The sequence below is a fragment of the Balaenoptera physalus genome (assembly GCF_965194825.1).
Source record: "Balaenoptera physalus genome assembly, chromosome: X".
NCBI classification, from domain to species: domain Eukaryota; kingdom Metazoa; phylum Chordata; class Mammalia; order Artiodactyla; family Balaenopteridae; genus Balaenoptera; species Balaenoptera physalus.
The window spans coordinates 96887438-96897593 of NC_138903.1; positions in this window are offsets into that span (position 1 = coordinate 96887438).

Below are 10156 nucleotides of genomic sequence, written 5' to 3' on the forward strand. Positions count from 1 at the left end.
CCTTTGCAGGACTTAACCAGCTCCACAAAAAGCCTAAGATTAGATCGATACAGATATAGATGGCTTTAATAAAAAAAAAAACAAAACTGTAAAAGGAGATTCAGGGTATTAAAAAAAAAAAAGGATAGCAATTCACAGATGTATTTTTGAGAGGTCTTTCTGTAAAGGGAAAAAAATGGGCCTGAACATTATTGATTCCAGTTCTCTTACTCAAGGGCAGGATATCAGCAAGAGGAATCTGCAACATTTACCAAGTGCAGGTGCTGCAGTCCGCCTTGGAGCCCCGAGCTGCCTGACGTGGCCAGCCTGCTCTTTTCCCCACCATTTTGTGTCAATTCTGAAAGTGCCTTTGGGAACGATTTCTCTAACAAGCGCATCTGTCCATCAGTGGCACCCAAGACTCCCAGTGGTCCAGGTCCAACCTCATTCATTGGCTCTGGATGTGGCTTGTGCAAAAGGCAAGCCCGGGAGAAGGGACCAGAAGAGAAATTAGCTGGGGGGAGGCGGAGGGGCAGTTGGATAAATTTTGCCTTCCAAACAACTGACAGTAAAAGGGGAGGAAGTGGGAGAGAGAAACCAGAAAATTCAGCCTCCTTTGGATGGGAAATTTATAATCACTGCACGGCAGTTAAGGAAGCCCTTACATCTTAGAATGAGAACTGCAGCTAAAATATACATATATACATATGTATATGTGTGTGTATACACACACACACACACACGCACACACACACACATATATATACTTACAAATCCCTGGGAGACCAGTGGCAAAACTAGTAATGGGGGGCCTCCTTCTTCCATGTGCCCCTTTCTCCCAATCTTCTGGGGCCCTACGTTGTTATGCTTCCCAAGATCCCCGCAGTTTCAAACTCTGGCCCAATCCTGCCATCCCCTCAAATCCCCCTTCCCATCCCAACCAAACTACTTGCCCTAAGAACCATTCTCACAGTCCCCACCCTCCGCTTTCAAGTTAAGTTTGTTAACTCATAAACTCACCATGGAGATGTTTGGCTTTTGTCTCTTGGGGTTGTATTTTGTCTGGAAGCAGCTGGAACAATACCGTCACTCAAAGGAATGGCTTACTAATCTTGACTCTTCAGACATATATTTTGTGTGTGAGGGATGGGAGAAGTTTGATTTGAAGATCAGAGGGACTTCTAGTGCCCCTCAAACTATACTTTGCAGAAGCCGAACTCATATATATCATTTATCATGGAATATAAATTAACCCCGCATACAGCCACCCAAATAGCTTACTGATTATATGTTTTTTTGACTCCTGTTCACTGTGATAAATGGTTTTCATTCCACTACTGCTCTCTCACCTAGTTGTCAGTGGGCTGAGAACACTCCCAAACCCCATTTCTGCCCCATGCTGCTTATGAGACTGCAGAGGCCCTTTGGCAGTAGCCAAAGAAAACTCTAGAAGGTAGTTTGGTGTGAGCTAATGGGTCTGGACTCTAGAGTCAAAGAGACCCGGAGGTGAATTGCAGACTTGCCAATTGCTAGTTGTGTGATCCTTCAGCAAGTTTCTAATCCTCCACCAGAGCCTCCGCTTCCTCATCTATAAAAGGGAGATAATAATACTTACATTGCAAGGTTATTGTGAGACCCGAATTAGATACAGCTGTATTGTGCCTGGTACACAGTAATAATATAGCCGACCATCATTAAGCACTTAAATGTGTCCAGCTATGCTGAGCACCTCACATGCATTATTATCTCATTTGACCTCAAATTAGCCTTATGAGATAAGTATTATTGTCATGACCATTTCGCAAATGAGGAAATTGAAGCTTGGAGAGATAGTCACTTGTCCAAGGCCACTCAGTGGCAAAGACAGACTCAAAACCAGGCCTTTATGATTCTTAACCATCATGATATCAGAATTACAGGCACTTCACCAACGGTAGCGATTGCTATAATTGCTGTGTTGTACATTCTTAGAGCCAAGCCTGAGGAAGACTTAGCTGCCCATACACTCGGTGTATATATGGCCCACTCATCATACGTCTTGTCAACATCTTATTCCTTACCTCCTGGATGGAAGGCTCCTGGAGCCAAAGGTAAACATGGAGAAGCATATTCACTATATATATCTCAATTGAGGGTGAAGCTTGGGCTAATATCTGGAGAGGAAAATACAGCAGTACAAGATGGGACCCCCTTTCACCCCCACTCCTTGTAAGGTAGAGGAAACCAGTCCAGGTTGCAAGCCCTGTCTTGGAAGTGTCACAAGGTGTTACCTCAAATTATCTAGGCTGACCTGCCTAGATAGGACCATGCTGGCTGTTTTCTTGGTGGTTAGAAAAGGTTAGAGGTTGTGGCAGCTAGGGACGTGTCTCAATTCACCCTTCAAGAAAGAATTTCCCGGGATTTCCCTGGTGGCGCAGTGGTTTAGAATCCGCCTGCCAATGCAGGGGACGTGGGTTCGAGCCCTGGTCCGGGAAGATCCCACATACCGTGGAGCAACTAAGCCTGTGCGCCACAACTATTGAGCCTGCGCTCTAGAGCCCGTGAGCCACAACTACTGAAGCCCGCGCACCTAGAGCCAGTGCTCTGCAACAAGAGAAGCCACTGCAGTGAGAAGCCCACGCACAGCAACGAAGAGTAGCCCCCGCTTGCTGCTACTAGAGAAAGCCCACGCGCAGCAACGAAGACCCAATGCGGCCAAAAATAAAATAATAATAATAATAAATAAATTTATTTTTTTAAAAAAAGAAAGAATTTGCCTTTCAGCTGTGAGGAAGACAGTTAGTTACCTGACAGACCCCAGCTACAGTGCCTGCAGGATCTGCTGCAGTATTTGAGCTGAGGCCATGCTCTTCTGGGGCAGCCTCTAGCCAATGACCGAACACAGCAAGGTTGCTAAAGCCTGGCCATTTCAACTCTTTGCAGAACTTCTCTAATGGACTATCTTTCCTCTGCAGCTCTCCCCTAGATTGGCCGAGACTTTCAGATCCACATCACAGGCCTGCCCAACTCTGCTTTTTTCCTTCTTTCCTCTCACGAGGGTCAGATACATATCAATGTCTGGAGACTTCCCTGCCCAACGCTGTTTCCTCCCTCTTTATCTTTCACAAGTGTTAACCCCCAATAAACCTCTTTTATTCCTAACACCCTCTCAGCATCTGCTTCTTAGAGAACCCAATCTGACCCAGGGAGTTTTGTTGCCTCTCCTTTGCCGAACTGAAGCACTGATCAATCTTGAGAGTGAGTGTCTGGTGGCTTCTCAGGCAAATATCCTAGTAGCCTGCTTGACCGTTGCCATGGAAACTTCCACAGGCAAGGGGGAAAAAGAAGGAGACGAGGACTCATTGTAAAGCCCCACACCCAGCCTGTGGTGGGAGAGGCTCCATAGCCACTTGGGCAGAAGGCTTGGGGTCCTGGCCAATCACATTTGGCCTTGTGAGGGTTGGAGTTGAAGAGGAGATGGGGAGATACTTAGGCTGCCCAGGCCTAGAATGCAGAGGCAGGGAGATAGAGGGTGGGGAGGAGAAGGCTGGGGATTGGGAGTGTATGGCCCAGATAGCATTGTTAGTATCTATCTATCCATCTATTTATCTACCTATCCATTTATCTATTTATCTATCGAGAGAACATAAGGAATTGGCTTACACAATTATGGAGGCTGAGAAGTCCCAAGGTCTGCAGTAGGCAAGCTGGAGCCCCAGGAGAGCCAATGGTATCGTTCCAGTCCAAATCAGAAAGTCTGAGAACCAGGAGAGCTCATGGTATAAGTTCCAGTCCAAAGGCCAGCAGGCTCAAGACCCTAGAAGAGCCAACATTTCAGTTTGAGTTCAAATGCAGGAAAAGGCCAATGTCCAGCTCAAAGAGTCAGGCAGGAGGAGTTCCCTCTTACTCAACGTTTTTGTCTTATTCAGGCCTTCAACTGATTGGATGATGCCCACCTACATTAGGGAGGGCAATCTGGTCTACTAGTCTACCAGTTCAAATGTTAATCTCATCCAAAAGACCTTCACATACACACCCAGAATAATGTTTGACCAAATATAAGGGCACCACATGGCCTAGGAAAGTTGACATATAAAATTAACCATCACACCATCTTTTCTAAAAAAGCACTTCCCACATCACTCTCTATCACTCTTCACCACTTAATTTTGTTTCAGGGCATTTTTCACCACTGATACATTATATATCTCAGTTTTTACACTTTGACTCCACTCATTGGAACGTAAGTTCCAAGAAGGCAGAGACTTTGTATATTTTGTTCACTGCTGAATCTCCAGAAGCTATTACAGTGCTTTGCATGTAGTAGCTTCTCACTAAACAGTTGTTCAATAAATGAACAGTCAAGGTTAAGCATTAGTGAGTATGACAATTTATAGTGCTTGATCTGTGAACTGCCACTTCATGTCCTTTGCCTGTTTTTCCACTGAAGTTTTTTTTTCTTTTTCTTGTTGATTTTTATAGGAGTCCTTTAGAGAAAGTGGATATTAACCCTTTGTTACATGCGTGACAAATGTTTTCTCCTTTCTGTCACTTACCTTTTTACTTTGTTTATACCTTTGGCCATGCGGATGTTTTATGTTCTTTATCTGGTCAAACATGGTACTCTTTTCTTTTTTATTTATTTATTTATTTATTTATTTATTTATTTATTTATTTTTGGCTGTGTTGGGTCTTCATTTCTGTGCGAGGGCTTTCTCCAGTTGCGGCAAGTGGGGGCCACTCTTCATCACGGTGCATGGGCCTCTCACTATCATGGCCTCTCCTGTTGCGGAGCACAGGCTCCAGACGCGCAGGCTCAGTAGTTGTGGCGCACGGGCCTAGTTGCTCCGCGGCATGTGGGATCTTCCCAGACCAGGGCTCGAACCCGTGTCCCCTGCATTGGCAGGCAGATTCTCAACCACTGCGCCACCAGAGAAGCCCCTCTTTTCTTTTTTAACTTCTGATGTTCATACTTAAGACAATATTCCCTACCCCCAAATTATAAATGTAGCCTCCCATATTTTCTTCAAGTGCTTATATAGGTTTGGGGATACCTGTTTTCCTTGGGCTTTTATAAAGTTTAGATTCATCTGATTTTTTAAAACTGTTTTCACTAGGTATATGCTGTAAGGTAGAGATCTATTTTTGTATTCCTATTTTGGGAGAATGCATGTAAGGATCAAAGACATAACTGGGCAGCAAACACTGAGTTCATGATTCCCATAATGGACCTTCCTGCCAATCTGTGCCCTGGGGAGAAGTGAGCTATCTTCACCCACCACCACTTTTTTCTGAAGTTAGGTTAGAAACCAAATGATTAGGAAGCAAAGGCACCAGTTTTCCTTCATTCTCTGACGATGCTGAAAAGCTTTGGAATACAACTCTGGACAGAGGAAGGGCAGATGTTTCATTAGCATAATATATGCTATCCACTCCCAAGTACCTGTCTTTCCCTTACACCTGTCCTCTGAGCTCCAGTCTCATATATTGAATTGTCTGATTGGCATCCCTTCTTGGGTGGATAATCACCATATCTAACTTATCATGTTCAAAATTAAACTCACCATCTCCTTACAAACCTGCCCCTCCCCTGTGCATGGTACCACTGTTGACTTAGTTGCTCATTCAGAAACCTAGGAGTCCACCTTGACACCACTCTCACTTCCTACATTCAATCCACCATGAAGTCCCATCAGTTTCCCTCTATAACAGGCGTCCCCAACCCCCGGGCCACAGACCAATACCGGTCCGTGGCCTGTTAGGAACTGGGCCACACAGCAGGAGGTGAGCGGTGGGCGAGTGAGCGAAGCTTCATCTGTATTTACAGCCGCTCCCCATTGCTCGCATTACCACCTAAGCTCCACCTCCTGTCAGATCAGCGGCGGCATTAGATTCTCATAGGAGCGCGAACCCTACTGTGAACTGCACATGTGAGGGATCTAGGTTGTGCGCTCCTTATGAGAATCTAATGCCTGATGATCCGAGGTGGAGCTGAGGCAGTGATGCTAGCGCTGGGGAGTGGCTGCAAATACAGATTATCATCAGCAGAGAGGTTTGACTGCACAGAGACCATAATAAATCAGTTGTTTGCAGATTCATATCAAAACCCTATCAGTGAGTGGCAAGTGACAATTAAGCTGCATCTTACAGAGTAGACTGGACATAAGCAACACACTTCAGGTCTCACTGTCTCGTATCACCTCCAGATGGGACCATCTAGTTGCAGGAAAACAAGCTCAGGGCTCCCACTGATTCTGCATTATGGTGAGTAGTATAATTATTTCATTATATATTACAATGTAATAATAATAGAAATAAAGTGCACAATAGATGTAATGTGCTTGAATAATTCCAAAACCATGCCCCGCCTCCGGTCTGTGGAAAAATTGTCTTCCACAAAACCAGTCCCTGGAACCAAAAAGGTTGGGGACCGCTGCTCTATAGAATGTATCTCAAAAACATACGTAGCTGATCCTCACTATTCACAGATTTCATATTTGTGGATTTGCCTACTTGCTAAAATGCATTTGTAACCCCCAACTTAATACGAGCATAGAACAGGGACTTCCCTGGTGGTTCAGTAGTAAAGAATCTGCCTTCCAATGCAGGAGACACGAGTTCGATCCCTGGTCAGGGAGCTAAGATCTCACATGCCGCAGGACAACTAAACCCGCTCGCCACAACTACTGAGCTCGTGTGCCTCAACGAGAGAGCCCATGTGCCACAAACTACAGAAGCCATCCACCACAACTAGAGAGAGAAAACCCGCATGACACAACTAGAGAGAAGCCCGCGCACCACAACGAAGAGCATGTGCCACAAGGAAAGATCCTGCATGCCTCAACTGAGATCTGACGCAGCCAAAAAAATAAATAACTAAAATAAATAAAATATTTTTTAAAATACTAGCATAGAATGGTGAAATTGTAGTTCAATCAATGTGCACATTCCCAGCTGACGTCAAACAAGGCAATGCTCTGCCTTCCTTTTTTAAGTTCTCATTCTGTAGACAAATGTCCTTTTCATGGTCTATTTTAGTGCCACATTTTCACATTTTTGTGCTTTTTGCTGATAATTTCTGTTTGAACTGGCCCCCAAGTGTAGTGCTGAAGTGCTTTCTAGTGTTGCTAAGTGCACGAAGGCTGTGATGTGCCTTTCAGAGAAAATACAGTGTTACGTAAGCTTTGTTCTGCCATGAGCTATAACTCATGTGCTGTTGGCCATGAGTTCAATGTGAACGAACCAATAATATAATATATGTTAAACGAGGTCTCTTTAAACAAAACACACACAAAGTTATGTGTTCATCAGTTGACAAAAATGTTATGACCAAAGCCTTGCCGGAACCTAACCCTGCATTTCCTATAGGAGCAAGAGTTCAATCTTTATTAATGCAGTGTTAATGCAGTGTGCAACTTTATAGAACATAACTATTATGAATAATGGGAATCAACTGTACTTTACTCAGTTTCCACAGCCTTCACCCTAGACCAAGCCACCATGCCACCATCTCTTGCCTGACCCGTTTCAGTATCTTCTAGAGTGGTATTCTTGCTTCTACTCTTGCCTCACTAGAGTCCATTCTACACACAGCAGCCAGAGTGATCTTCTGGAACAGAAAATCAGATTATATTACTTCCCCCACAAAACCATTGGTGGGGGGGTGACTTCCTGTTGCCCTTATAATAAAATCCAAATTCTTTGCCATGGCCTGCAAGGCCCTGCAAGATGTGGCCCCAACCTGTCTTTCCGTAATTATCCTCCTACCACTCTCCCTTTTACTCTGCTACAGCTGCTGGCCTTATTGCTCTTCCTTGAATATGCCAAGCTCATTCCTTCCTCAGGGCCTTTGCATTTTCTCCACCCTCTTCTTAAACCCTTCAGCCCGCAATCTGAATGGGTTGACTTCTCAAAGTTCAGAGCTTAGCTAAAATTGGCACCCCCTCAGAGAGGACTTCACTGACCACTCTGGCTAAAGTATGCCCCCCAAGTATTCACGATCATACCACCCTGTTTCTTTCTTGATAAGAAATATCACACTTTGTGGTTACATATGTGTTTACTCATGTGACCCTACTGTTGCACTCCATAACAACACTCCTGCCAGAGTGCTCAGTTCATGACTGTGAAGATTCTGCTCTTCCTCAGAGGCTTGAATACCCTCAGATCCCGGAGGATGATGAGATACTTTACTTTGGTGCTTTCATTAAGCTGCCTTCTGGCCAGCACCATGTTCACAACACATGGCCCCTAGAAGTCCCTCCTCTTTATCTCCCACTTGTCTTCATTTTTTACCACCTCCCCTCTCATTTCATCCTGAAGTTGTCTCTTGTGTTTAGGGTGGTCAGTTCCATTTATACCTCCCTCTTTAAGCTCTGTAGAAGGATAAATTTTTTTTGAGATAGGAACTTATATTTTTATTTTCTCCCTGTTTTCCTTATTTCCCTTCTCTCTTCATTTAAGCAAGTAATTGACCCTGTTCTCCTTGACTCAGAGGAGGGATGTGTCAGAGTGCTTTCTCTGGCTCCCGGTGTTATGTTGGACTGCCAGGGCCATCGCAATCTGCAACTTAGAACCTACCTTTCAAGGTAGCTGCCTACACGTGAGGCCCTCACCTCACATCTAGCTCCTTCTGAAACAAGGCAATTTGGGCTTCCCCCTGAATGTAAAGAAATAGTGAGTGAAGCTGGTGTCATCTCTCTTGCTAGTATGAGGAGTAGGGATTCCACCAGCGTGTTGCCTAGGATCCTCTGGATCCCTCCTGAATGGGCTCCTTGGTGAGCAACATTTTCCACCGATTGCATCCAGTCTACTTGTCAACTTTTTCTTGGATATTCTTGATCATTTTGGTTCAAACAGCAACCCCTTAATTAGTTCTAGCATTTCTCCATCCCCCAAAACACTTCCCTCAGCACTCCAGGGCTTTCTTTCTTAGGCTATAATATCTACTTCCATTATCCATCTAAGGGACAGTATAGTACCCTACAAATGGACCATCCATTAGTGATAGTTCTTCTCATTCCCACGAGAAGAACTCTTATGTCTGGGGAGTAAACGCATATCTTCCCCACCAGCAAGGCTCCTTCTTTTCCTCCCACCACTGACTATTGCTCTAACACTACCCATTGATCTCTGTGCCAATCCTCCATCCCCATCCAATGGAACAATGATCAGTTTAGGATTAATTCATGGCTGACACTGTTATCATAGTCTTTCCAAGATAGTATCTGTGTGTAATATAAAGGGCATATTAGAATCCGAAAAAGTCTAAAACAGTCATTGACTAGTTGGTCCACTGGCATCATATATGCTTGCTTGCAGTCTGCCCACAACCTGAAATCTTCACATATCTGCAAATCAGTTGTACACAGACCCCAGTGTAACATGGCAGAAACTGATAGTTGATCCCCAATATATACTCTTCACTTATTTAAATAATAGAAACCTCAAGTTTTAGCTAGGTACTTGGCTTCCCAGCTGAAAACTACATTTCCCAACTTCCCTTGCAGCTAAGTTGAGGTCATGTGACTGGAGTAAAAGCAGAGGTGATACTGTAAGCTTCTGAGAAATACCTTTAAAGGGAAGGAACATATGGATATGATGGTAAGAGCTGGAGAAGCCATCTTAGATTATGAGATGGAAGCTGGGTATTAGAACATTTTACCTCCATTTCCCATTCCTCTGACTTTGTTATTGTCATCATGTACTTAAGTTATTTCTACATATTATTTTGAATTCTACAAGATATTATTTTTATTGTTTGATAAGTTGCTGTTTATTTAGATTTATCCTTTCCACTGCTATTCATTCCTTCCTGCATTCCTATGGTTTCATTTGGGATCATTTTGCTTCTACCAAAGAATGGCTTTTATTTCTTTTAGTGTGGCTCTGCTTGCAACAAGTTCTCTCAGGTTTTGTTTGTTTGGAAAAGTCTTCATTTTGCCTTCATTTTTGAATATATTTTTACCATGTATAGAAGTCAAGATTGGCAGTTATTTTCTTTCAGTACTACAGCCAGCACTTTGTCTTCTGGCTTTCATTATTTCTGTTGAGAAGTCAGCTAATAACTTATTGCTCCTTTGAACATAATGTCTCTTTTTTTCCCCTCTGGCTGGTTTTAAGATTTTCTCTTTAGTTTTGTTTTCAGAAATTTGAATATGATGTATCTAAGTGTGGCTTTCTATGTATACTTGGTGTT